Source organism: Bubalus bubalis, chromosome 9 (genome assembly GCF_019923935.1).
Source record: "Bubalus bubalis isolate 160015118507 breed Murrah chromosome 9, NDDB_SH_1, whole genome shotgun sequence".
Classification (NCBI taxonomy): Eukaryota; Metazoa; Chordata; class Mammalia; order Artiodactyla; family Bovidae; genus Bubalus; species Bubalus bubalis.
In genome coordinates, this window is record NC_059165.1 from 18,233,790 (window position 1) to 18,260,619 (window position 26,830).

The 26,830-nt window shown below is 37.6% G+C and overlaps 1 long non-coding RNA gene across 1 annotated transcript in view; it reads left to right on the forward strand.

The window, feature by feature from the left end:
- The window catches only part of LOC123334981, an 89,291-nt gene extending 62,652 nt beyond the window's left edge, over window positions 1-26,639 (forward strand). Inside the window, exon 3 of the long non-coding RNA XR_006553156.2 lies at window positions 25,594-26,639. This is a non-coding gene — a long non-coding RNA (uncharacterized LOC123334981). The remainder of the gene's footprint in view (window positions 1-25,593) is intronic.
- The last annotated feature ends 191 nt before the right edge of the window (window positions 26,640-26,830 follow it).

The window sequence follows — 26,830 nt, forward strand, 5'->3', positions numbered from 1 at the left end:
TTTCTTTCTCAGGATCACATGAGACTGAACTTCCAAAATAAGGTTGATGTGTTGATTTGAGGTGAATCTCACTTATTTTGAACAAAGGAGGAGTTTAGGGCCCGAGGTTTCTTGGGCCACAGGGACAGTTCTCAGCTCTCTGAGTCCAGGTCATATGGCTTCTCTGATCTATAGCATCAGATCATGGCAGGGACAGCAGCAGGCACCCTTCACTTTGTGCCCGTCCCCACCCCTGCCCTGCCCTGGTTGTAACCTAGACCAGTTACCCTGCTCCTTCCACAGGCTTTTACCATGTCAGGCAGATTTCTGGCGCTGGCTGTGCCTATCTCCTTCGAGGGATTTCTAGAATGTTGCTCCTTGATGTTCATCAGCCCTTCTGATCACGTTCTCTGTTGCCTATGGTTGATGTGTTGATACTTTCTTGGGTTAGTCTTAGGCTTTGCTAGGAATAGATGGATGTTCCTTGTGTGAATAGGACCATTCTTCTTGCTCAGATCATGGGGCCGTCACCAATCCTCCTCACTGGTGGCCACAGATGGTCAACATTGAAAGGTAGTAAATTCTAGAAATGCAATGACCTTAGCTAAAGATTTCAAGGGAATACATATTTAGAAGATATGTTATTCTCTGTTAAACTAAAAAATTCCATGTGATAAAATTATAGTAACGGAAAATGATAGATCTATATTGTCTCAATGCAAATGCATTCTGAAGAGCTATAGCTTTATGAATAAGAATGGCATTGCTGTCTTGTTCAGATATTTCAAGGCATGAAATAATTTAGGAAATGACACACTAGAAAATGAATAACATGATAAGGTTGTTCTTCAACCTGAACAGGAAGAGAGGGAGCCTGGATACTAAGAAGATCTCCATATACACTGCCTAGGCAATAGACAAATATGTAACTATGACTTCTCTACCCATTATTCTGAACTAGGTCTTTATTTCTACCTTCTATGAGCCTATGAATTTTGTAGTATATTTAAACTTAATTATGTATATAGACATAATTCAGGCATTCACAATAGTCATTAATCACCCACTGGGTGCTAATTACACATATTTTAAAATTGTTCAAATGAATAGAATGTATGCCTTGGTCTTGTTCCTATGCTAGCATCTACTGTAAAAAGCACAACTTTTTTTTTTTTGAGTAATTGTTACATTATACCTTAATTAATACTTAATATTACTGCAAAAGGGGCTTCCCTGATAGCTCAGTTGGTAAAGAATCTGCCTACAATGTATGAGACCCCAGTTCAATTCCTGGGTCAGTAAGATCCACTGGAGAAGGGATAGGCTACCCAATCCAGTATTCTTGGGCTTCCCTTGTGGCTCAACTGGTAAAGAATCTGCCTACAATGCAAGTAGACCTGGGTTCAATTCCTGGGTTGGGAAGATCCCCTAGAGAAGGGAAAGACCACCCACTCCAGTATTCTGGCCCACTCCAGTATTCTGGCCTACATAGACTACAGTCTGTGGGGTCCCAAAGAGTTGGTCACGACTGAGTGACTTGCACCTTCATTTTACTGCAAATGTTAGATTTTAAAATTTTGTATGTCTTAAATAAGAGAGTGTTTTCCCAAAAATTATTTAGACAGTTAAAATGCTACTGCAAGGAGAAATCATAATCTACAGTTTTATTATCTAATATATTCAAATCTATATGTTTTATGCATGTTTTATGATCCTGTCTTAATAGCCAATGAACACTATGATAACACTAATAGACCAAAAATTATTATAATAACTCTAAATTTCAATTTCTTATAATTAATATTTCAATTTGCTTATGAAATTTTTTAAAAGTTTCCTTGTTTTCTTTCACTTCCCTTTTTAAAAAACCTTTTTTTTTTTTTTAAAGAAAACATAAGAAATTGTGATGATTTCAGTTGGGCAAATTTCATATCTTAATGGTAAACTAAATTATTTAAAACCACAGATAGAATAAATGGTTTAGCCTAGCTTTTCTTCCATCATAAAGAAAATAATTTTTTTTTTTTAGATACCAGCTGCTCCAATGATTATTTATAAATTTTAAAGAGCTATTTTATACATTCTAATTTTGGTGTCATGGGCCACACAAAGATGGATAGACTCTTGTAAATGACCACGAAAAATTCTCTGATCATACTTGATGCTTGTAAGTCATCAAAGAGTGCTTGCTTTCAAAAGAATTATTATACTTCCAGCTTGCTTGCCTTAGGGAATGTCAATTAAATCCAAATTATTTTATGACAGAGATTTTGCCATTTTTAGAGACAGGGTAAGTGAACTAGAAATGACAAAAATCAAATGAGAAATGGAAAAATAAAGTTTGATATTTACCTGTAAATTGCTTATCTTTCAATTAAGCATTGGTTTACTCTTGCCAAGTGTCCCCATTTGCAGATGTCTATTAAAAATAAGCTGTTTTCATTTCCTGCTAGTATACAATTTAGCTTCTTTTAATGCATGCTTGTGCTCAGGGTTTTCTGAAGAGCTTTGTATTATCTTTGCATCTAGTCCTTATAAAGAATCACTTTCAGTGTGTGTGGCCTGGATCCTAACAGTCTATTGATTCATTGAATTTCCTGAATTTCAGAAAGACACCAATTGATTCTTTATGCTGCCTGGCAGAGCAATTCTCAATTTTTGTCTGTTTCTTCCCAACAACAGTCTTAAGAAGAAAAGGTTTTCCTTACAAGGCCTTGAAGGGTTTACTGAATCATACATCACCAAGAACATTTTAAAGCATTATTTTGTCTGTTATTTAAAGTGGAAAATGCTGTCCCTTAAGACACTGGCATTCTGCCATTTGCCTCCAGAATATTTCATGGTTCACTGTCAGGACTGCTGCTTTTCCTAGAAGAACATATGGGCCATTTTGGAGAAATTTTCTGAAACGTTCAGATGCTGAACATATAACTGTATATACTTGGTTTCCAACAAATACTTTTTTCCTGAAATTTTAATGCCTAATGGAGTTTTTGAAACTTACTGAAAAGTGCATGAAAGCGTGGTAACACCAAAGGAGGCTTGTGAGCTGGAGGTAGACAAGATGAAATACAATCAATGCAGAGTTTAGCATCATTAGAATATATTTTTGTGGTTTTATTATTTTTCATTGGAGTATTTCTCCTTTTTCTTATCCTTCTTTTTCTCTCAAACTTCTCCTCCTCCTGTTTCTTCTTCAGTTCAGTTCAGTTCAGTTCAGTCGCTCAGTCGTGTCTGACTCTTTGCGACCCCATGAATCTCAGCACACCAGGCCTCCCTGTCCATCACCAACTCCTGGAGTTCACTCAAACTCATGTCCATTGAGTTGGTGATACCATCTAGCCATCTCATCCTCTGTCGTCCCCTTCTCCTCCTGCCCCCAATCCCTCCCAGCATCAGAGTCTTTTCCAATGAGTCAACTTTTCGCATGAGGTGGCCAAAGTACTGGAGTTTCTTCTTAGTGACTTCAAATCGTCACTAAAAAATATGTTAAATGTGAGAGAATCCTCTTGTATTCTGTGATGTTGATAAATAAGTCATTGGAATGTGGTAGGAGTTGGCACACTTGAGGATGATTATGTCATTAAAATTGCATCCAGGCAATCTGAGAATATCTCACCTGAACTGTTCTGTAAACACCTTTCTCACTAAAACACCTGTTTGTTCGATGCTGTATATTTTCAACAAAACATTTAAAACAAGCAATTAAAATTAAAGTACGACTGCATTCTGAACAGAAGAGCCAATCACAGCTCCAATAAAGACTTGTTTCCCCCTTTGTACAGTCTATTGTATCAGTGACTAGAACTGAGCAGATTCTAGTGAGAAGACACTAGAATATGTATATAACTGTTATACCAGATTGACTCTTCGCTGGTAATTTGGTGAACAATTCATTGATTTGCAAAATTATGGAGCGAGGTGTCTTTTAAATGAGGGATAATCTGCAAATGGGTCTATGATGATTAAGGAAGAATGGGGGAGTACAAGAAAATAAAACAATATAATAATTATGTTTTAAATCTTGAAATCACTAGTGACTCCATAGTCAGGGACCTCTGCATAGAAAGTCTTTTACTCAAGCAAACATTGGCTCTTTCCATATCCTGAAGAGCTGAGAAGTTGGAGAAGACAGAGGTGATGATGGTCAGAGAAAGATAAAAAGGGAAAATGAAAATACATACATGATAGAGTCTCTGTAACATCACAGAAGGGATGAAATCAGAGATAGATTATAGAGGCTGTACCCTTTGGGGAAATCAAAAGTAAGTATGGCCACGTGTCTTACCATTTCAATTATTTCATCTTCCCTCTCATGTTTCAAATGTATATACATAGGATCTGGTTGTCATCTCATTTTCACTCTATGTGTTATTTTGTGGCTTGGCCGTGACACCAACCAGTGTAAGAATAAGAAGTCATGGCCATCTCTGGACTACTGTATGGTTAGTGGCATCCACTTGCTCCCTAAAGATTTCTTGAAAGGACAGGGATAAGGAAAGCTTGGGAAAGATCCTGGTAGGCAACAGTCTGGAGAACAGTGGACTCCCTAATCACCCAGGCCATGCTGGCGGAGGAAAACAATGATTCCTTTACTCTGATGGCAGTAGAGCAACCAGGAGAAACAATGGAGTAATGATTTGTTTACTCTTACCTTCTAGAGGCAAAGTCAAGAGAAAAGAGTCCACACTTCTTGAGAAATGTTGAGAGTAGTTGTTTTTCTGCTTGATGACTGGTTAGTCTATTTCATTTATCCATAACCACAATATGATTATTTACGTATGACTCACATCCTATTGGGCTTCCCTGGTGGCTCACTGGTAAAGAACCCATCTGCCAATGCAGGGGAAGCAGGTTTGATCCCTGGGTCAGGAAGATTCCCTGGAGAAGGAAATGGCAGCCCACTCCAGTATCCATGTCTGGGAAATCCCATGGACAGAGTAGATGGAGAAGCCTGGTGGATGCAGTCAATGGGGTTGCAAAGAGTCGACTAGGACTTAGCGACTGAATAACAATAATACATTGTATTAAAATGGTGTTTGTCTTTTGTTTAGGATATTTTCATTAAAATTTGGTGAATGAAAGTATAAATGTAGTTTTAGGCAATCTCTTTAACAAATGGTGCTGGGAAAACTGGTCAACCACCTGTAAAAGAATAAAACTAGAATACTTTCTAACACCATACCCCAAAATAAACTCAAAATGGATTAAAGATCTAAATGTAAGACCAGAAGCTATAAAACTCCTAGAGGAAAACATAGGCAGAACACTCTGACATAAATCACAGCAAGATCCTCTATGACCCACCTCCCAGAGTAATGGAAATAAAAGCAAAAATAACCAAATGGGACCTAATTAAACTTAAAGGCTTTGCACAGTGATGGAAACTATAAGCAAGGTGAAAAGACAGCCTTCATAATGGGAGAAAATAATAGCAAATGAAGCAACTGACAAAGAATTAATCTCAACAATATACAAGCAGCTCATGCAGCTCAATACCAGAAAAATAAATGACCCAATCAAAAAATGGGCCAAAGAACTAAACAGACATTTCTCCAAAGAAGACATACAGATAGCTAACAAACATATGAAAATATGCTCAACTTCACTCACTAGCAGAGAAGTGCAAATCAAAACCACAATGAGGTACCATGGCATGCTTGTCAGAATGGCTGCTCTCAAAAAGTCTACAAACAATAAATGCTGGAGAGGATGTGAAGAAAAGGGAACCCTCTTACACTGTTGGTGGGAATGCAAACTAGTAAAACCACTATGGAGAACAGTGGAGATTCCTTAACAGTGGAGATTCCTTAAAAAACTGGAAATAGAACTGCTATATGACACAGAAATCCCACTGCTGGGCAGACACACTAAGGAAACTAGAATTGAAAGAGGCACATGTACCCCAATGTTCATCACAGCACTGTTATTGCCAGGACATGGAAACAACCTAGATGTCCATAGACAGACAAAGAGATAAGAAAGTTGTGGTACATATACACAATGGAATACTACTCAGCTATTAAAAAGAACTCATTTGAGTCAGTTCTAATGAGGTGGATGAAACTGGAGCCTATTATACTGAGTGAAGTAAGGTTGAAAGAAAAGCACCAATACAATATATTGACACATATATGTAGAATTTAGAAAGAGGATAACAATGACCCTATATGTGAGACAGCAAAACAGACACAGAGATAAAGAACAGACTTTTGGACTCTGTGGGAGAAGGTGAGGGTGGGATGATTTGAGAGAATAACATTGAAACATGTATACTGCCATATGTGAAAGATGACCAGTCCAAGTTCAATGTATGAAACAGGGCACTCAAAGCCAGTGCACTGAGACAGCCCTGAGGGATGGGATGGGGAGGGTGGGGGTGCTCGGGACTGGGGGACACATGTACAGCCATGGCTGATTCATGTCAATGTATGGCAAAAACCACCACAATATGGTAAAGTAATTAGCCTCCAATTTAAATAAATAAATACATTAAAAAAAAAAAAGAAAAAGTAAATGCATCTTTATGAAATTCCCAAATAGATATATCCTAAAAAGGAACTTTGGAGGAGGAGGATGTTCTACTGTGGCCTTTTAGTACATCTAGCCTTATCTACCCCTCAACCATCACCCTCACAGTCCTGATTTCTCTGACCATTTGCTGCTTTTGCTTTTACTTACCCTGAGACATATAACTTGGAGCTAGGGCTCACAGTACAGCACATGATAGTGTTTTACTAGAATGCTTACCAGATGCGGACAGTCGTTTAAATATTTCTATTCCAGAGACACACCTTTGATTTCTGTGTTTGAATATTTATTACAAACAACATGTTCCGTGTTTATTCAAAGGTTCCCAAATCCTGAAATCTATTGCATAGTAGAACTGAACCAATTTTAAGTCCTACCACCCCAGGAAGCCCAAGATATTTGGAAGATCTAAAAAGCCTGTAATGTACACACATGTCAGTACCCCACACCCAGAGGCAGAATGATTCTCAAAATGTATATTTTAAGAGAGACGGTATTAGGGGTGTGGGGAGGGCTGCATACACTGCTATATTCAAGTCAGTAAAGCATATCATTATCTTAGATTTTCTCAAAGGGAGTTTAGTTTCCGAAAATACTGCTAAGACCTTGATAGAGTGAAGTCTCACCTGTGAAATGATCCTTTGGACTTCCCTACATTTTTTGCCCTTCACATTCAAAAGTGGTGCTTCAGAGGGTGTCAGCGTATTTGTCAGATCTCCATCCATCAATAGGCCTCCTGCTTGACTTGTTTATGCAAGCCCTGACTTGCAGGGAACAAGGGCAGCTGCAGAACACAGGGAGAAGGGCTATGATAATTGCAGGGAGAGAATGCCACTGTGCCTTCTCTCATGCCCAGGATGAATGACCTCTGTTCTCATAGAGACAGGCATGACATGAGGAAAATACAATTCATGACATCTTTTATAGGATATTAAGTCTAAAAAAGCCTTTTAAAACTCCAGTGACTTAAAAATCTCTACTCTTGAGAGCACAAGTTGAGTACAAATGATGAGGCAGTTGACTCTAGATAATCACCAATGTTTCTTTTTACATAGTTTATGAGGACAGTCATTTGCTCACCTTCACTTTATGCTAGAAAGACACAACTCATGCTCCTCCATTCACCAGGGGCTTGTGGAAGAAATGATGAATCCCACTCTGACTCCAGGGTTTAGACTATTTCTTTCTGTGACATGCACAAGCCTCGTGGTGCTAGGCCATAGAAGAATGACATGTAGTGTATCACGAAGAAGCTGGTTGTCTTATGCGCTATGAAAATGCCACAAGCTCTGGATCACTGGCAAGAAATTAACAAAGACCAGCTCTGTAGGTTGCTTGTTATTGTCCTTTGATATCACCACTAGAATAATTCTGTCTTCAAGTTTTCTCAGTCTTGTTGCATTAGAGAACAATTTAATAGGGCCCTATCCCATCACTTCATGGGAAATAGATGGGGAAACAGTGGAAAGAGTGTCAGACTTTATTTTGGGGGGCTCCAAAGTCACTGCAGATGGTGATTGCAGCCATGAAATTAAAAGACACTTCCTCCTTGGAAGGAAAGTTATGACCAACCTAAATAGCATATTCAAAAGCAGAGACATTATTTTGCCAACAAAGGTCCATCTAGTCAAGGCTATGGTTTTTCCAGTGGTCATGTATGGATGTGAGAGTTGGACTGTGAAGAGAGCTGAGCACCGAAGAATTGATGCTTTTGAGCTGTGGTGTTGGAGAAGACTCTTGAGAGTCCCTTGGACTGCAAGGAGATCCAACCAGTCCATCCTAAAGGAGATCAGTCCTGGGTGTTCATTGGAAGAACCAATGCTGAAGCTGAAACTCCAATACTTTGGCCACCTCATGCAAAGTGTTGACTCATTGGAAAAGACCCTGATGCTGGGAGGGATTGCAGGAAGAAGGAGAAGGGGACGACAGAGGATGAGATGGCTGGATGGTATCACCAACTCGATGGACATGAGTTTGAGTTGAACTCCGGGAGTTGGTGATGGACAGGGAGGCCTGGCGTGCTGCGATTCACGGGGTCGCAAAGAGTCGGACACAACTGAGTGACTGAATTGACTGATACATACTTCGGTATGAATGCTGACCATTTTATGGCCATACTTTATGCGAATTTAGCAACTTCCCAATGGAACTTTCAATCTAGAGGGTATACAGTAAATCTTAGTTGTATTGAAATGTATAGTCCAAATGGCACAATACACAAGTACCACCTTTTTTACCCACTTATCTCTTTCATATGCTTAGTATTTAGCTACTAAAAGAGAAAATGTTGATGTTTGATTGGTGGTAATTAATAATATTAGCTCATTTTCAGTATCCTATAGAACATACAATTTCTCTACATCCACTCATATTTCAACATTCACTCAGATATTTCAAGTGGCTAAACCAGCTTCCTCTTTGACATGCTTAGAGGAGACCCTAGGTTTGACATTTTATGCTTTTAAATGCACTATGAATCATTCTGCCAAACTCCTGCCCTTCATGTGAATGATATATTTTATTTACACTCTTAGAAAAAAATCTATGCATAGCCATTATTAATCACTCACAGCTTTAAGAATGATCTTACCTTTTGGCTATTCATCAAGATCGGTATCCTTCCTGTTAGAAAGAGACACATCATAACTGATGTACAATCAAACCGTAGATGGGTCCAAGTACATGGCATTGCCAGAATAGATGTCTCTTCACTTGAGGATTACACACATGTGTAAAAACACACACACACACACACACACACCCCTACCTCTGTGCACTGTATGCATTCTGACAAGTCTCTTTAAAATGCCAAACTACCCAAACAATGTCATCTCTCAGATAATACACCACTATGATATTGAAGAGCAGCATATCATTTCCCAAAGCTGTCCCCACCCTGAGCAAGGCTAATAAGACATTGGACAACTGGAAACAGCAAGAATTCAAAGACCATAATCTGATATGTTTTATCAAAAGCAGGAGGGGAGGAAAACTGTTAAATGAATTCTCTCTGATGAGAAAGAAAACTATTTATGATTGAGTCATATCTCTATTTAAAAATTAAGAAAATAATTTTTCTGCCTTTGACAGTAATTGTAATGCATGCTTTTAATTGGTAAAAACTATTAACTGGATTCAAAAATGGATTTAAATCCATTTTTTGGTAGACATTCTCATGTAGCTCTAAAATGTTGGCTGAAAATCACGTAAGTGATATTTTTACCAGTCCCAAGGGAAAAACGAAAACACAAACAAGCAACCAAAACAATCCAGAACTTAAAATATCTTTGATTTTTCTTTTCTCTTTAGCTACTACTCTAAATTTGTATTGGGATGAGAATTAGAAAAGGCCAAACATTTAGCTAGCTTCTAAAAATTTTTAGATAACAGAACAAAATGAGGTATAAAATGTTTCAGAGTAAGAGTCTTATTACAAAACAACTATATTCAAATGTGTACAACCTTAAAAATATCGCTGAAATAAATATACCATGAGAGAGACATTTAGCTAAACAGGTAGCATTTTAAAATCACAAGATCAAGGAAAACATTGCAGTAAGGCTTTGAGTCTTAGAAGATGCTAAGAACTCTCTTTTCAACAGAATGTTGAACTCCCTGGGCATTAAGGAATTACTTAATAGAAAAGGAAATAACCCATGGGAGAAAATGTAGCCAGCAGTAAAGCCGCTTACAATTTTTGATAGGCCCCTAGTATAGTACAGTAGAAAGGCAAATGATTCTCTGCTCACTCCAAAACTCTATTTCTTAAGAGTTTCTCATTCATTAATTTTTCTTTGCTGGCATTAAAGGCTTCTAAAGAGACCGGCTGGGATATTGAGCTTGTTATGAATATCCTTCTTACTGATTTCCTCACTTCATGGAAGGCACATCTGCAAGACACAGGATCTAATCCCAATTTAGACTTTTATAACTAAACCCTAAAGTAAAGAAAGGTAGAAGTTGGAAGAAGTTGCTGCAGGTAACAGGGGTATATTGCTTGCCATTAAGTGTCTTAAGCGCAGAGTAGTCAATCTTTCTTAAGGTAGATTTAGTGAATGCTTACAGTGTGCCTGGAACTGTGTGAAATGCTGATGAGAAGACAAACATGGCAAGCAGAGATTCCTTTTTTTCAAGGAGCTCACATTCTAATATGTGAAACTCATGTGAAAATATTAATAACAACATTATAATATGACATGGACCACAGAATAGCTGAGAATACAATTCCATAGAAACAAATACTCCAGAATTATACCTTATGTGAGCTTTAGACACATTGTGGAAAAACAATCCTATATATTTAAAAAATAATTTTCCAAAGCAGTAATTTTGTGATCTCATATACCACACTCCTTTAAAGAGAGCACCCCACTTTTTCTTGTATAAAACTAGCAGTCTCGGTCAGTGGCTCCTCTAAGGAATGATGAATTTGAAGCAGCAGCATTCATTATCTCCAGGTTTCAGGAAAGCAAAGTCAGAGACAAAGGGATACCCCTTTAGGGTCTGGATCCCTTCAGCCTGTTACATTTCAACCATCAAACCTGCACAAGATGTGCCCAGATTAGTCAACAAGCAGATGATTAGAGATAAAACCTCTCATCTTGGGATAAATTTAATCCAGGCAGCATGTACTCTTTGGTCATTTTATAAATATAGCATTTCAGAACAGCATTCTCAGAGATCCAGCCGTGCATCTCCAGCATTGTAGCTAAAATATTCAAATAGAAATAAAAATAACTCCCCAGAAAGTCGCTGGCATTCATGTTTTCGTTGGAGAATAATTACAGAAGTCAATTGAAAAGCTAACTTTAAGAGATGTCCAAACACTACCTCTCACCCCCGCAGAAATGCTAATGACTAGTGGTATTATGGTCCTAAAGCAAAGGTTCCACAACCTTCTCTTTCCCAGACTGATGGTGTCACAATTACTGGCCAGAACCAGGCTTGGGAAGGAAACAGAAACTCCCCCTGGACAGAAAGGAGTTCCAACCTTACATCTCCGGGGGCAGCAGAATTTAGCCCTGAAGGCTTAATATTTCTAACCCTGTTATTTTCTAATCCTATTACTACAATGTTGAGGTGAATTGAATACATTTCCTTCTTTATCTCTATGCAATCTCATCTGTTTCCTTTGATAATGACTTTTGACTGACCCTGCAAACAGTTTTGCTTCTTTAATTCTTAAAAAGAATATATACACCATCTAAACGATATCTGTGTATCCTAATGTGCAGAGCGGTGTTTCCTGGCGGTGCCTCACAATGAAGCTGGAATTACAGTTGACTACACACCCAGTCTGTGATTTCTTGCCTTTTATTAACCCAACTTATTATATCAAAAATCATGGTTTCCACTGATGACAGATTCAGCATACACATATTCACACTAATGTGTGTGTTTATGTGTGTGTGGAATAGCTACACAATGAGTTATTGAGTTGTATACAGAAAAAGTGCTAGCAACTGCAAATTACAAGGATATAATGCCATCAAGGGGTTTAATGGTGACATCATAAATCACAGGAGCAAGGTATAAATGGCCTGGGCTTCCCCACAACTCTCAGATGCCGCTAGTGCTATGATTTTAAAAGTTGTCTACTCTCCCCTGATCATGATTGCCTGATACATGGATAATTCATGTAATGATTTTCATCTTCTCCAATTCTCTCCACTTACTCTCATCAACTTCAAACCTTCTCTCTAACACCCAGAAAGAATCTGTCTTCCCCGCCTCTGCTCTTATATTAGAGCAGCTATATTTAAATGGAACCCTGGATTGTCCCAAGTTGAAATATAATAATTCTAAAAATCTTGCCATTCTGGGCTAGGTGTCACACTCAGGCAAAATGACAGACAGGTGACAACACACCCAAGAATTAAGAGATTTCTCCCCTTGGATAACAGTGCACTTCATGCACTGTTCTCTTTTCCTTGGAGACTAGGAAATCTAATTACTTGACTACCCCTATTAGGACTGCAAACATATAAATGGGTTTTAGAGTTTTGCTTTTTTATTCACATCTAAAGTTCAGTGAATCCAAGTAATTTATTACTTATGTCCTAAATGATTCCCTTTTCTCTGATGCTGTCTTACAGAGGAATATATTAACATAAAATAATAACTGGCCCAAACTTTTGTCCAAATTTAAATATGTCCTCGCAAAGCCAGCCCCATTCTAATTGCTTTTATGTGTCACTTTAGAGCTAAGAGACCCAACCTCCTGGCAGCTTTGCTTTGGGTCTTAATTAGCCACTTAACTGCAAATTGGTTGGCACCCTAGTCCTTTCATCAGTTATTATCCAAATAGCATCACCGACTCTAGATAAAGAAAAGAAAAGATCCCACATGTAGCAGGTCTTTCCATCATTATTGCCCTTTAATACAAAGAGGGGGTTCCCAACTCTAATTAAGGCTATGCTTTTAATAGGCAATTGGCATCTTATTTAATTCATTCTCAGTGCGGTGTCTTAAAGGAAAAACAATCACAGTAATGTGTGGATAGTGCTATAGAATTTACAAAATATTTCCATCTACTTTACTACTCTTACATAGTGTCTGTTTTAGCCATGTATTAATCAATATGTTTTTATTGGTTGTAGTGATTTAAGATGTGGATGTTATTTCAGTATGTATCCACTTGCCTGCATATCCACTAAGCTGTCTAATAAAATTAATTAAGTCAATCCCCAGTATATAAAGGGAGTCGGCATCTTTATTTTTTGTTGCGCTTCTGAGAATGATGCACACACTACACGGAGAGGTACTTCTTTGCCGAGCAAACCTAAGAGGTTAGTAGGCAGAAGAAACAGTTAGCTACAAGCGAAAAGAGAAGAATGGAGAAAGAGCAAGAAGACTTGGTTCTGTGAATATAAAAAGAAGCACGGAAGGGAGAAAGAGCCACAGATATAGGGTGGATCCAAAACCTTGCCAAAGGAACGTGATAATTCAGAGTGTGACTTAATTAGTTTAGTGTTTTAGCAGAAGACCCTCAGTTGATGCTTTGCATGCAATATGATATAACATCCTTTGTTTCTCCTAGAAAAGAAAATTAATAATTATGGTGCCTTTTTTATAAGCAACACAGTGGGTTTTTTAAACCTATCTTTTCAAACTGGTTTTTATTAATTTCTACTACAGCATCTTTTTATAAATTTTAAATGCAGGTATTCTTTATAGTCTATTAAGTCACTAGAAATTATATATGGTCATTAAAATCAAACTTCCTATCTTTCTGAAAGGCAGTAGTTGAGACTGCACACCCCAAATTTCCTCCGCCCATCACAGCTCCTGGAACTGACAGCTAAACCCACAGGCTGACCAAGAGTGAGAGCTTTTCAGGCTATGTGTTTTTGAAAACTTGGAAATACTGAATTATGTTTATGAGATTCATTTCTCAACTGCTCCAAAGCTTATAAAATATTAGTATTTACAATATCCCGGAACAACAAACACAGCATGAAGGCAGCTGCCTCATCAGAGACGGAGCCACAATGATCTCAGACATTTGTCTATTTATCATGGATTGGATTTCCTTGGCAAAGAGTTCAATAAGGATGATGAGCAAACCCGTCCAACACTTTGCTCAACCTTGCAATGAAAATTGTCCCTCACCTCACCCCAAACACTTAGACCTTCTATTTGGTAAGCCCGTTGTCTCTAAGTGGAAGTGTGAAAAATAGCGATGTGGAGCTGAGATCAAATGAAGTCAGGCCTTTGATTAAATGCAAACCGAGAGATGTTTTGAAGGGAACAGGGATATTTTTCCTTTGGCCAATGTAAGCAGTATCTACAATTAAATCTCAAAAGGAGCAGATGTATGCTTACAAGAGAGATTTGAAAGAAAAATCATTAGGAATTATTATGCTTTAGCTATCTAAAAACAAACTTGTTCCTGTGAAATATATGAGTTATTAACTCTGGCAACACTTGAGCTTTTTTCCTCCCATATGTGATTATACAGTATCCTGTTTTTAAGTATATTATGCATTTGAATTTATCCAACAAGTTCTCTTCCCTAAATAAAAATTCAGTAATCCAGAAGCAGCTTGATGATAATGCAATCACTGTGAATTACTCAGCTAGCAAAGGATTTTATTTTTCTATATCAAACAAACAAATAAAACACTTCACTTTGTGCCTTTCACCTAGTGAGTACTGAATAAAATGTCTGAATGAAAGAAATAGATGAGAAGATAGAACTAGTCTAATAAGAGACTATTTCTAGCTAATGCTACATGGTTCCTTCTTTGATATCTAAAGAATCGTGTTTTAACCACTTCAAAAGGAACATTTTATTTTTGTTTTAACCACTAAAGTAATTCCACAGTGCAACTGCTTGCCCACAAAGAACCCTGGATAAAAGAGTGTCCACCTGAAATGAATGTACAGCCAGAAATGTAATAAAAAATAAAAAATCCTGGTGTGTCTGAGAGTTCATTAAGTCTTCCGTGTGATAGACATTACCCTGAAAAATAAAATGGAGTGTCTCTTTCGTCTCTCTAGATTGAGTTTATTCTGGCCAAAAAACACATTCCAGAGGTTTTCTAATTTCCTTATTGGTGAGTTCATTGTGAGTGGCCACAACAGTTGGCCGAGGTCAGCAAGTCAGGACCGCAGTGCTTTAAGACTCTTGGGGGTTGTAATTTTTATATCAAAATGCATGTTATTCAGGGTGGTTTCCCCCCCAAGCTGTTGTTAAGCAGACGGTATGCTGACCACCCAGTGAATGAGACCAGGGTGGGTAGAAGTAGAGAAACTATTTGATGTGATTCAAAAGGAAAAAAATGTAAGATTCTTGGGGAAGATTCTATTCTGGCAGAAGGCCATGAAATACTTGTCTTAAACAACTAATCTTATTTTGAACTCTAGATTATAAACCTACCTCCTATGAGCAGTTTTTAAAAGTTGAGACAGAATAGAAGACAGCACTGACGTGCTGTAGGAAGAAGATATGTATAAAAGTCAAGTTCATAGGGTAAACAAAATAGATGACTCTAATCTCTTAGTTATTTTTAACTATCCTGTTTTTATATCCTGTTTTGACTAATACCAAAAAGTCCATGAAGAATTTAATATTAATTGAATAAACCTTAAGTGAGCTATTCTACCCTAATAATTTTATGAAACTGGAGTTATAGAACTGATTTGTGTAAATAGACTATCAAATAGAATTACCATTTCTAAATATTAGAAGTAATAAAAGGGTGGAATAATACTATGATTTTATGGTTTTGTTTTATTCACAGCTGAATCAGTAGGTCTTTTCTTTGTGATTAATTTAAATCTTAATTAATCCTTGACTAATAAGTAAATATAATTTAGTTTATTAGAGTGCCACTGATAATAGACATATTATGTGATGTTAGAATGTAAGAGTAAGGAGATTAGGAAAACAGGCTTGTTTATAACTATATTCCTAGTATCTACTACAGTTCTCACAAACTAAACATTAGATAAACCATTTGCTGAATAAATGCACCTAAATCAGTAATTTCCTTGACCAAAGAGACAAACTATAAAACCTACAACAAAGCAAACTACAACAAATCATAGAAAAATAAGACTCTTAAGACAGAACCTAGAAATTTGAATGTTTTAGTAAATTTCCCAGTGAGTCTGATGATTGTTCAATTTTGGTAACCACCAACTGTTTACAGGTTGACACCATGTATTAGAAATGACTAAATGATCGTATAGACATGGAATTCAATTTTTTAAAAAAGAATTTGAGTGTCTTTTAAAGAGGTGCACTCAATCTGGTTAATTAAAATTTCTGTATTCCTCTCTACCATTGCATACAAATTCCATTTTACTCATTTTCTTTACCTTTCTGGCAACTGAAGACATATGAGTTATCAATCTCTAGATTACAGATTCTTGTGACTCAGTCTTCATCGACTCTCAATCTATATTAAGTGAATGATGTAATGTACTGCTCTTATTTCTGCCTGCTGCTAAGATTTTCCCGAACACTGTCCTTTAGACAAGTTCTAAGTGGGAATGGGGTGGAATGGTAGTCCATTTTTGGCTACCACCAAGGTATAGAGATCTCTTCAAGAAAATTATTGATACCAAGAGAACATTTCATGCAAAGATGGGCTCGATAAAGGACAGAAATGGTACAGACCTAACAGAAGCAGAAGATATTAAGAAGAGGTGGCAAGAATACACAGAAAAACAGTACAAAAAAGATCTTCATGACCAAGATAATCACGAAGGTGTGATCACTCACCTCGAGCCAGACATCCTGGAATGTGAAGTCAAGTGGGCCTTAGAAAGCATCACTACGAACAAAGCTAGTGGAGGTGATGGAATTCCAGTTGAGCTATTTCAAATCCTGAAAGATGATGCTGTGAAAGTGCTGCACTCAATATGCCAGCAAATTTGGAAAACTCAGCAGTGGCCACAGGGCTAGAAAAGGTCAGTTTTCATTCCAATCCCAAAGAAAGGCAATGCCAAAGAATGCTCAAACTACCTCACAATTGCACTCATCTCACACGCTAGTAAAATAATGCTCAAAATTCTCCAAGCCAGGCTTCAGCAATATGTGAACCGTGAACTTCCAGATGTTCAAGCTGGTTTTAGAAAAGGCAGAGAAACCAGAGATCAAATTGCCAACATCTGCTGGATCAGGGAAAAAGCAAGAGAGTTCCAGAAAAACATCTATTTCTGCTTTATTGACTATGCCAAAGCCTTTGACTGTGTGGATCACAATAAATTGTGGAAAATTCTGAAAGAGATGGGAATACCAGACCACCTGACCTGCCTCTTGAGAAACCTATATGCAGGTCAGGAAGCAACAGTTAGAACTGGACATGAAACAACAGACTGGTTCCAAATAGGAAAAGGAGTATGTCAAGGCTGTATGTTGTCACTCTGCTTATTTAACTTATATACACAGTACATCATGAGAAACGCTGGGCTGGAAGAAGCACAAGCTGGAATCAAGATTGCTGGGAGAAATATTAATAACCTCAGATATGCAGATGAAACCACCCTTAAGGCAGAAAGTCAAGAGGAACTAAGGACTCTCTTGATGAAAGTGAAAGTGGAGAGTGAAAAAGTTGGCTTAAAACTCAACATTCAGAAAACAAAGATCATGGCATCCAGTCCCATCACTTCATGGGAAATAGATGGGGAAACAGTGTCAGACTTTATTTTTTGGGGTTCCAAAATCACTGCAGATGATGATTGCAACCATGAAAATAAAAGATGCTTACTCCTTGAAAGGAAAGTTGTGACCAACCTAGATAGCATATTCAAAAGCAGAGACATTACCTTGCCAACAAAGGTTCGTCTAGTCAAGGCTATGGTTTTTCCTGTGGTCATGTATGGATGTGAGAGTTGGACTGTGAAGAAGGCTGAGCGCTGAAGAATTGATGCTTTTGAACTGTGGTGTTGGAGAAGACTCTTGAGAGTCCCTTGGACTGCAAGGAGATCCAACCAGTCCATTCTGAAGGAGATCAGCCCTGGGATTTCTTTGGAAGGAATGATGCTAAAGCTGAAATTCCAGTACTTTGGCCACCTCATGTGAAGAGTTGACTCATTGGAAAAGACTCTGATGCTGGGAGGGATTGGGGGCAGGAGGAGAAGGGGACGACAGAGGATGAGATGGCTGGATGGCATCACTGAGTCAATGGACATGAGTCTGAGTGAACTCCAGGAGCTGGTGATGGACAGGGAGGCCTGGCATGCTGCGATTCACGGGGTCACAAAGAGTGAGACACAACTGAGTGACTGAACTGAACTGAACTTAACTGAATGGAGTAAAAGATAAGTCAGGAAACTGACAAGGTTTGAAGCATCATGTGAACACTTATAATAGCTGGGAGCCTAAAGGCCACCCACTCCAGTATTCTGGCCTGGAGAATTCCATGGGACTGTATAGTCCATGCAGTCACAAAGAATTGGACATGACTGAGCGACTTTCACTTTCACTTCTTTTTTTGGAAGATGTGTGCAGTTGAGTTGGTTAATTTTTTCTGTCAAATGGACTTGGCTAAGGGATACACAGGTGACCAATAAAATAGTATTTCTGGGTGTGCCTGTGAGAATGTTTCCAGAAGAGATGAGCACTGGAATCAGAGCCTGAGTAAGGAAGATTCCCTTTCCCAATGTGGGTGGGGGTTAAGGATTGGTTAACCTTAATCAATTGGTTAAGGATCCAAACAGAACAAAGCTGGAGGAAGGGCAGATTCTCTGTCTTTAATTCACCTGAATGTCCATCGTCTCCTGCCCTCAGACATTGGAGCTCCTGGTTCTCAGGATCTCTTGATCCTGAAACTTAGAAGAGTAGACCCCTTTTAGACCAGGAATTACATCATCAGTTCTGCTGGTCCTCAGGCCTTCCAACTTGGACCAAATTACACCACCAGCTTTCCTAGTTGTCCAGCTTGCTGACAGCAGATTGTGGGTCTTAGCATCCATAAACATGTGAGCCAATTTCTATAATAAAGACCTTCTTATATGTACCTATCTATCTATCTATCTATATATTGTATTGATTCTGTTTCTCTGGAGAACTCTAATATAGGAGTGCAGAGAGTACTGACATTTTTAAGACTGCTAATTTGAAGAGGACTAATTTGCAGCAGTTCTTATGGGGTGCAAGTTCAAGCTGTTGCAGTATGAGCTGTGAACTTGAAATATAGTGATGGGTGTTTTAATCCTATCTTTGCCACCTACAGCATTTTTCCTTAGCTGCAAATGTGAGAGATGAAATAGGTCTTTGAGTCTCTTTCAGGCTTGAACATTGTACAATTATGATTGCAAGTTGGAGCCCTAAGATTCTGTGACTATGAGAGAGAGGCATCCCCAAATCCTGACAAAGAGATAGTCTCACAAGGTGTGGGGGTGTGGGCAGTGCTATGTAAAACATAAAGCAAGATGATTGAACATGCAGAGGATGTCATAGCTAAATGATCAGCTAGCAAAGATATGATGGAGAAGATCTTACAGGCTGTAGGGAAGAACCATAAGTTGTGATATTTAATATGGTCTAGATAGGGATGTCAGTGAGGCTTTCCATTGGACAGGAATGAAAGAGAAAGTGAAGAACAGCAGGTGGATTTTGGTGATACATGTAGATGTATCTGGTAGCTAGATACGTATCAGTAGATAAAACTGTTTAGAATTTTAATCCAAGTAGCTTAAGTTGGAGTCACATGAAATTCCTTTACAGATGAGTTGTATGATGTGAAGTTACAGGAAATTCTGGAAAGATAGTTGAGTAGTGAAATGTAAACAACAACAACAACAAAAGCCTCCAAGCCCTTGGGTGATTGAGGGAATTGTAGTATGTTACTGAAGAGAGAAAGAACATGGAAGAGTAAGAGTTACTCTTGCTAATGCTGAAATGACTTGGCAAAAATCATTGTTTCGTAAAGAGATTTTTATTAGTGACATACACTATGACACAGGGAAAAATTTAGGCAGGTTTTAATTAAACAGTTCAACATGCAAATTAAAAATAGCACAACTAGAACTTTGCTTTTACTATTTCCCAGACTGCTATTAGATTGATAGCAGGAGAAATTCTAACTATTCTATCATGGAACTGACCTATTTATGACCAGAAACGGTCTTTACTCTGTGTTTAATAGAACAACTAGCTTTCCTGTCACATTATCTAGTCTAAGTCCTTTCCTTTGTTATATTTTTTTGAGCAATATGGTGTTCGTGTATGAATTCAGGTTAGATAGGAATAAATCAGGGGATGATTTAAAAATTGTTTTGTTCAAAAAATGTGTTGATGGTGGGTTAGCAGATATCCTCAGTATGCAAATATTCTGAGTTTTATCAAGATAAGGTGGATTCCAGCACACACGTGCTTCTACCTATAGAATACTATTAATAAAAATACAGTCATGTTGTCTTAGGTCCACTCTCTTTATCAAGACACTCAATTTTCTTTACTTCACTATAATGGCCCTGAAATACTTTCTCTAAGACTAAGGTTAAGGTGAAGGATACCGATGTGACAGTACACTATAATGCTGTAGGTTTAATAATCTGGATCAACTTCCATGCTACTATTATCCATATGGGAAATTGCAAAGAAAATAGAAATATGACTTTCATTAGATTTGTAAAATATACTGAAATAAAACAGGATAGTTTATCTATCACTTTATTTATCATTCAGGAGAAAGTAATGTGCCAATCATCCCACTATATATATTTCCATATAAAACTGGATACTCCTAAGAAATTCACATCTACAGTTTGTTGGACAATGGAAAAATTTCTCAAAGTGATCTATTGTTTTTAACTGGCTCTTCTCTTTCTACAATTATGGCATATTATAAATAGTCTCAAAGAGTCTAGTTACAATGTTTATTTGTTTAATCTCATGTCAAATTGAAGGTAAGTTTGACCCATATTAAAAAATAGTAGAAAAATAGAAAAGAAGATATTGGTGATATGCAGTGTTTAATTCGATTTTGGAGAAAACAGTCAACTCTCTTTCTGTAGATACAGCTGAAAATGGCAAAAGCTCACACAAATATACAGTGCTGTATCATTCTCAGGTTAATAAAAACATTTATATGCAGGGTAGTGAACAAGAGGAAAGTTATGGAAAACATTTCTCACCCAAGGACAGTGTACCAGATGTTGTAAGACTTAGGGGAGCAATCAGAGGTGACCAAGTCTCTGTAGCAGGTCTTATTAAGTTAGACTGTGACCCAGCTCCTTCAACTTATTAAGCTGTCGAGGACTTCAGTGATTAAAACCAAAGAAAGGTCAGAAACCAACCTTCAGAATGTCCCTGCACTGAAATTTTCTTACAGGCACTAGTCCCTCATGGAGATACTTCTCTTAATACATGGATTTGTAAAAATTAAATATTTGAACTGGATTTACCCAGAGCTTGAGGGAAATTTAGTAGATGATTCTTCTTCAAGATGTAACATACCAGTTCCAAAGCTTTAACTAACATCTCAAGAAATATCCTTAGAGGGTAATTTTGCATGTCATCAGAACTGAGAACTGAGGAAGGATTTCATGGGGACCTTCACATGTTCAGTTAGATCCTAGAAGACAAGTAAGAATTGTGATTATAGACAGAGATGTTTTAAAATCTTACAATGAATATATAGAATTTAAAATTAAAGTTAGCATTTGTTGATAGTTTAATGCTGCCCAAAGTCATATGTGACATATTAGTAAAGAATCTGCCTGTCATTTCAAGAGATGTAAGAGACGGGATTTGATCTCTGGGTTTGGAAGGTCCCTTGGAGTAAGAAATGGCAACCTGCTCCAATATTCTTGCCTGGAAAATTCAATGGACAGAGGAGTTTGGTGAGTTACAGTCCATGGGGTGGAAAAGAGTCCAGCATGACTGAGTGGCTGAGCACACACACACACACCCGTAAGTCATATTCTAGGCTTTAAATATTGTTTGAATTTAGATAACTTTTCTTTGTCCTGGGCCCTTCCTCTCTTTCTCCAAATGTATCTCTCCATTATATGCAGATTAACCAACTCTGAATCTAGTCATATGTAAATATAGAGGAACAGGGGTGTCAGGTATCCAAGATGTTAAACTTTACCCTTCCTGTTGTGTTGGAGTTTAAGCAGAAGTCTCAATTCGATAAGCCCCAAAACACTTCATCAGGAAGCAAACTGCTGTACTCTCTCTGCAGCAGATGCTGAACCGGTTCTACAAGCTGTAGCCTATTGCTTGGCTCATCAATTTTCCTGATGATGACTCATGGTATTAACAATGGTGGTATAACTAGCTGAGCACATCAGAAATTCCAAATTCAATGTAGCTTATTCCACAAGCTCCAAGTCTTACTTTAAAACTATACTTTGATATGAACAATACAATTTTCATGAAGGTGAAGGATTTAATAGATAAAACTATGGATTTACTATTGTTTCTTAAAATATTTTTGAGCACTTTTGTTTTCTATTCAAAAAAGAAAATAGTTTTTTTTTTTTTTTTTTACTGGTAATACCATCTATACTTTTCTTTTTCAGTGAGATTTTACATATTAAAAATTTGATTCATATTCTATTTCCTACAAATCTTAATTTCCTGTCTTTCTAATATGCTTAACATAAAGAATAGTCTAGAGTTTTGGAATACAAATACTTGAACGTTAACTCTTACAGCTTGTGCATGTGAGAAAACTACATAGACGGCAATGCCCATGTCTTTGTGGAGACATAAATCACAGGTCACTTTTCAGATTCCTACATGTTCTTTCTTGATCAACATGCTGCCTTCTCTGTACTGTTTTCTCCTCTACTTTCTGACTTCATTGAAAATCCTGCAAGTTTGAAGAGTTGGCTCTCTGGGAGGGGAATCTCGACCAGTGGGAAAAGAAAGGAGTCAGGTACATCAATTCCTTCTGTTTTCTTTCTCTTCCCCATGGACTCTTCAAGACTCATTTCCTTTTTGCAAAACTTACAGTTCTGAGTGGACTTCCCTGGTGACTCAGCAGTAAAGAATTTGCCTGCCAATGCAGGAGATGTAGGAAACGCAGGTTCAATCCTTTGGTTGGGAAGATCCCCTGGAGGAGGGCATAGCAACCCACTCCAGTATTCTTCCCTGGGAAATCCCCTGAACAGAGGAGCCTGGCAGGCTTTAGTCTGTGGGGTTGCAAAGAGTTGGACACAACTTCGTGAGCAAACAACAACAGCAATGTTTCTGAGTGCCAGGTGAGACAAGCACAGGGCCACCCATCATGTGTCTTTATGGCTCCTTCTTAAGCAGAAGCTATGTAATACATCTTAGCACACAGTTTTCACCTTTCTTAGCTTTGTTTCACTTTTTTTTCTCACCTTCACCATCAGGGTTAACACCTCTGTTAACACCTTAACCTTGCCCCATTCTCTGCTTCCTAGAAGAATCTGTTAAGACACTGCATTTGGGGTGAATTGTTTCAGTATGTGTAGACTTGGGCAATCAGCATTCTGGGAAAAAGCTTTGGAAATAAATCTGCCCCTGCTACTGTTTCGATAAACTGTATATACATATGGATCTGCAGTTTAGGAAATTATTGGAAATTATTTCTTCACAGACCTAAAATTGTAATAGGAAAGATGACTGTCAGAGCTAAGTGTAATGTTGTAGTGGTAATCCCAAAGACTCTGTCAATGAGTTAACCTCTGTCTGGTCCAAAGAAAATTTCCTGGCTTCAATTCTTTGTATCTAAGATTGTGTAGCACAGTCCAGATTGCATCAGCATTGTTTCTGACCCAGTGGATGATCTTACATATATTATCTGAGACTCAGTGAGCAACCCAAGCCCTGTGTGATTAGAAGTGGGTTTAATCTGGATATTACTAGATTGGGCTATGTTATGTCTGGAAATCTTGGCATTCATCTCAGCAGCTGTCATAGATGGACTTGAGAGGAACATGGTGACTCAAGTGTGGCTATGTAGAGTGAAGTGAATGTGGTGAGAACTTGGCCTTTTATACTGAATTCAGAAATGAAAATGGACATTGACAGTGAGATATGGAAGAAAGTCTGTACTTTGGTTGATGAAAGTGCCTATGAGGTGTTAGAACAGAAAGGATACATAAACTTTACCACTGATGTTATATGTCACTTATTCAATCGAATCCATATTTAAAACAACATCCATGTTCATTTACTATCAATAATAGTGAAAGATACATGACATTGAGAATAATGTCTGAGCCTTTCTTGTTCTCTGAGCTCAAGGATTCAGTTCAGTTCAGTTCAGTAGCTCAGTCATGTCTGACTCTGCCACCCCATGGACTGCAGCAGGCCAGGCTTCGCTGTCCTTCACCAACTCCTGGAGCTTGCTCAAACTCATGTCCATCAAGTTGGTGATGCCATCCAACCATCTCATCCTCTATTGTCCCCTTTTCCTCCTGTCTTCAATCTTTTCCAGCATCGGGGTCTTTTCAAATGAGTCAGTTCTTTGCATCAGGTGGCCAAAGTTTTGGAACTTTAGCCTCAGCATCAGTCCTTCCAAAGGATATTCAGGACTGATTTCCTTTAGGATTGACTGGTTGGATCTCCTTGCAGATCCAGACTCTCTCAAGAGTCTTCTCCAACACCACAGTTGAAAAGCATCAATTCTTCAGCACTCAGCTTTCTTTATGGTCCAACTCTCACATCCATACATGACTACTGGAAAAACCATAGCTCTAACTGTATGCACTTTTTCATCAAAATGTTTCTGCTTTTTTTTCTTTGCTCAAGGATTACCTTTAGTTATTATCAAGAGCCTGAGAGTAAATACATTTTGATATGCAGAAATATCTATAAACAACTATGATATCTGGCTCTATGCTGAGGAAATGTCACAGCTCTACTAATGTGACTGAACATTCAGTTTCTATCCATATTGATGGGCATAGTTTACTGTTTCATGCTAAAGCAAGAATTTGGGCCCACAGTAACCAAGGACATGAATAAAATACTTGTATTTTAATCTATTTGTTTCACCAAAGATATTTCTTTGCATCTGATCTTATAGATAGCAATAAGGGTAGTGGAGTAGAGTGACACCTTAGCTAAAGTGATCAGAGCATGGTAAGGTTCTCCAGTTTCCCAAATCTTTAAGCACATATTATTTTACAGTTTTCCCTACTTAGTCTTGTCCACTTCTTGTCTAATTTCCTCCTTTGTATTTTACATTTTTGTTGTTATAATGCAAAAGTGAACTCATCCATAATGTTTCCTAACTGACTATAGCTGGTGACTAAGTGTTTTAATTATGATGTCTGTGAGTTGAGCCATGGTGCCAATGTTAGCATCAAAGTGAGCTAATTACTACAGATGCTACTCAAAATTTCCTGGGATTGAGCCCCTAGAATTCTCTTCCTCTAACAACCTGAGCTCACATTCAGCGTATAAGTATCAGAGTTAGAATATTTGGTGATGACCAAAAAATTTAGCCTTTTAAAAAATATGTATGTCTCTTGGTAGCTTGTCTTTAAGTTATATTATGAAATTTACCATTTATCAAACACCTTAATTTGTATGTATTTCATGTAATCAAGATTCAGAAACTTTAAAAAAGTATTTATATATTCTAAAAGCCCACTTAATATTTCTCAAGTTGTATTACAATTTTTGAATTTATTTTCTTACAGATTTTCATTTGAAGAAGAAGACAAAGCTGATTATTATGACTGGATAATGTTGAATGAGACTGGGATGCTCTCTCTGTTTCCTGACTCCACACTTGACCAGGGGCATTGTGAATGAACGTATGAAGAGGGTTGAGTGACTGTTTTGGTGGGAACAATTTTCAGCAATGATCTATCTTCCTATCTTGCTTAGTTTGACCTGTGTATTTCCATGGCACTAATTACCAAGTGGGAGTCTTGACAGATCACATTAGTCCAGGGAGAATACAAGAGTCAAGGAGAAGCTTTCTCATATGATTCTCCTAAAGGTCTGCCTAGGGTTTGTCTGCAGGTAAAAGTTTTGAACTTTTTTTCTCCTAGGTATTCAAAATCTCAGCTACAAATTTACATGAGTATTACTCACTGATATTGCTTCATGTAATTATTGTTTCCTACTAAATTTGAAGACTTTTTGAGTGCTTTGTGTTTTGGGATCAATCCCATAGGCTTGTTATATTTTTCTACAGGCTTCACTGAAAAAAAGTTTAAGTTATGAGGGCAAAAGACTATTATACCATTAATTTCTTCTTTCCTTATACACAGAGATACCAGTTCAGGGTGGGAATGAATGCTTACCTTCCAATAACCATCCCCAAATCATCACTACATCCTCCCACACTCTTTGTCTCATCTTTATATAAATCACTTCCTTCTATATGTTCCCACATCAGCTCACACTTGACTATCATTGTGCTGAGCACCATTACTTAAAATTATTTATTTATTGATATCTGACTTTTCTTTACTGAATTATAACTCCACAAATTAGAAAACTGGTCTTATTTTTCTTTGCATCTTCTTCAAACTTCTGGAAGGACAGGTATATGGTAATTGGCTATTGAATAAATCAATAATCCATTGAATGATCATTTCATTTTGTTCACACATTACTTTTGAAGTTGATCAACACCAGTGTCTGCCAAATGCTTTTGTAAACTATTTTAATTCTATATCGAGTTACTAAAACTTCAACAATATTTGGTTAAAAAATAAAATTGGTGTTTTCCCTCTGTGTCTCTTCAACTTACAGAGTAAATTCATGTTTGGTTTGATGAGTAAGTGTATTTAGACATTTATCTGGCACATTTGAATAAGTTCTTCTGAGATGATAGATCAGTGTACTGTTTTTAAAGTAATAATATAGCATGTGGAATTTAGTCTGACAGTTTCTAGCAGCAGCAACAGCTAACACTTATATAGT